Below are 3164 nucleotides of genomic sequence, written 5' to 3'. Positions count from 1 at the left end.
GGAGAAGTATGGGGTCCAACATACCTCGGCCTTGGCATATCTCCCTCAGTCCAACGGGCTGGAGGAGAGATTCAATGGGACTCTAAAAATGATGCTGAAAACCTTTATGAACCAGCTATCACAGAGTCACCGGGGTGATGCTCTGGAACTACTCCATATGAAGCCAGTCAGGACTCTGGGGGAGCCTCTGTTTCTCGCTCCTTCCACACCTTGTGCTTCCCACAGCAAGTCCGCCCAGGCTGGGGAAGCTGGAGGGCCCTGCATCCCAACTCCGCAGTCAGATGCGACTCTCAGCTAGCCGGTAAAACAGGTTTATTAGTCGATAGGAACACAGCGTAGAACAGAACTTGTTAGTACAGAAATCAGTTACTTTCAGCCAAGTTCATCTTGGGGGGAGGGGAGTCCAGAGCCAGGGCTCTGGCCCTCCCCCTGTGCCCCAAGCCAGCCGAGACTGACTCGCTTCCAGCTGCTTGGCCCCTGCTCTGCTCGTTGCTCCTCCTCTGGCTTTTGTCTTGCTTCCTGGGCCAAGAGTCACTGGTCGCATCCCGCTCCTGGGTCTCAGGTTATGAAGGGCCGGCCATAGTATCCATGCAAGCTGCTGGATCAGCCCCTGAAAAAGTCACACCCCCTTATTTCCACTAACTAGACATTGATGCAATACACTGGGAAACTGAGGCACACACAGCATTCATGCAAAGCAGTAAGGCTCACATACAACATAACAAGGGAAAATCTCAACTTCGTCCAACCCTCTCCCCCCTTCAAGTCTGAACTGAGAAGGGTCACTTTAGCCAGTGACCTGGGGAAATTCCAGCCCCACTCTCTGGTTCAAAGCATCAGCTATAACATTTGCACTCCCCTTAACGTGGACCACCTCCATCTCATAATCCTGGGAGGACAGTCTCCACCTCAGGAGCTTGGCATTAGCCTCTCTCATCTGATGCAGTCATGGCAGGGCGAGTAGTCTGTGCACTCAGTGAAGCGCTGCACAAATAGATCCGGCTGCAGCCTTGTAAGAGCCCACTCCATGGCCAGATATTCCTTCTCTAGGGCTGCATAGCCCTGCTCCCAGGGCAGCAGCTTCCTGCGCAGGTACATGATGGGGTGTTTCTCGCCCTTTGCATTCCCCAGTCCTGTGTCTGGGGAATCGGTGAACACCATAAAGGACTTGTCAAAGTCTGGGTTTCCCAGCATCGGGCCCTTGAACAGATCCTCCTTCAGTGTGCAGAGAGCCCTCTGGCACTGCTCAGACCAGACCAGCTTGTCTGGCTTACCCTTCTTGCATAGCTCAGTGATGGGAGCTGACACAGAGCTAAAGTGTGGCACAAGCCTCTGGTAGTACCCCACCATCCCAATAAAGGCCTGGATCTGTTTCTTAGTCTGGGGAGCAGGCCAATCTCTGATTGCCCCCACCTTTGGTGGCTCTGGCTTTAGGCAGCCACTCCCCACCTTGTGGCCCAGGTACGATACCTCTGCCATCCCCACCTTGCACTTCCCAGCTTTTACAGTCAGCCCTGAATCCTGGAGGTAACTGAACCCCCTCTTCACCTGGGACACATGGTCCTCCCAGGTCTGACTAATGGTACAAATATCATCAATATATGCTAAGGTAAAAGTCTCCATCCCCCTCAGTAATGGATCTACCTGGTGCTGGTAGGTGACTGGCACCTCCTTTAGGCTGAAAGGTTGGACCAGGAACTTGTACAACCCCAAAGGGATGACAAAAGCAGGTTTCAACCTGGCATCTGGATCGAAAGGCACCTTCCAGTATTCCACCTTTGGTGAGATACCTGGTCATGGGGTACTGAGTCCCATCTCAACTTGTCTAGGATCTCATCAGGCCTAGGGATAAGCAAGAATCAGACATGGTGATGGCATTGAGCTTCCGATAGGCCACACAGAATCAGATCGACTCATCTTTCCTGGGGATCAGCACCACGGGAGAGGCCCCTGGGGCTAGTGGATAGCTGGATCACCCCTAAAGCCAGCATGTCTCTGACCTCTCCCTGCAGGGCCTGGGCTGTGTTCCCTGTTACTCTGAATGGGGAACACCGGATGGAGTGCCAGCTGCTGTCTCCACCCAGTGGACAGCTCCATTAGTGAGCCCAGGCCAGTTGGAAAACAGCTGTTGGTAGGAATGCAGCACCTCACTGATCTCTGCCTGCAGGGCAGGGGTTAGCTGGTCAGAGAGGGGAATTGATTCCAGCAAGGGGCCGGCTCCTGTCTCAGGGAGGAGACCCACCAGGGGGATTTTCCCCCTTCTCCCACTGGCCACACACGGCCAGTACAAGTCTCTCTCTCTCTCACACACACACACACACACACACACACACACACACACACAATAATTTATAGTTCCGTAATTTTTGGTTCCATCACGTGGACCTGGTCCCCTCAGTGGCTGAGAGCCCGGTTGGGCAGTTCCACCATATTGTTCTCCTGATTTAGCTGCTTGATGATCTTGAAGGGCCCGTCCCAGGCACCTTGCAGCTTATTCTTCCGCACCGGGATGAGACCCCTCACCTGGTCCCCAGTGCCATAGGCTGAGCGGTCGTACCAGACCTTCTGCCTCCCTTAGTCCCTGGCTAGGTTCTCCCTGGCCAGTCCCATGAGCTCAGAGAGCTTTTCCCAGAAGGTCAGTAAATACTCCACCACTAACTCTCCATCGGGCGAGGCCTTCCCCTCCCATTCGTCCCTCACCAAGTCCAGGAGACCTTCTGAAAAGGCTCCTCTATGACAGGCAGGTGTCTCAAGGCTGCTTTAACCTTGTCCCAGGCCTTTTGCACCTCTGGACAAGGCAGCCCTGGTTGGCAGCTGTCCCACCCTGGCTGTGGTTCCCCATGCTCAGGTGGGGTCTCAGATCCCCCTGGGCCCAGCTTTTCCCCTGCTGTCCCAATGAGGGCGGGCTGTGAGCCCGCTGCTTTGCTCACAGCATCAGAGCCAGTGTGAGCCACCTCCCCCATGTGCAGGGAGGTGGGGAGTATCTCTCTGTCCCACTCAGCTCCAGGGCTCTGGTTACAGACAGGCAGGCATCTTGAGCTTAGCGGCTCCTCCCCGCTGCCAGCCAGGTCATTTGCATTTTCACTGACTATTTCAATCTCAGCTGACTGGTTCCCTGGATTCAAATTCAAATCCTCGGCTGTTTCAGGGGCAGGGCCTGGATC

The 3164-nt window shown here is 54.7% G+C and overlaps 1 long non-coding RNA gene across 1 annotated transcript; it reads right to left on the bottom strand.

Annotated features, from left to right (window-relative positions):
- Positions 1-295: 295 nt before the first annotated feature.
- On the bottom strand, positions 296-2691 carry LOC122460952. The gene is made up of 2 exons (XR_006282602.1): positions 1645-2691; positions 296-610 (listed from the first exon to the last, which is right to left on the bottom strand). It is a non-coding gene; the product is annotated as an uncharacterized LOC122460952 (long non-coding RNA).
- Between the last annotated feature and the right edge of the window lie 473 nt (positions 2692-3164).

The sequence above is a fragment of the Dermochelys coriacea genome, chromosome 7, assembly GCF_009764565.3.
Source record: "Dermochelys coriacea isolate rDerCor1 chromosome 7, rDerCor1.pri.v4, whole genome shotgun sequence".
Lineage (NCBI taxonomy): Eukaryota > Metazoa > Chordata > Testudines > Dermochelyidae > Dermochelys > Dermochelys coriacea.
This window is presented reverse-complemented; position numbering and strand designations above follow the sequence as displayed.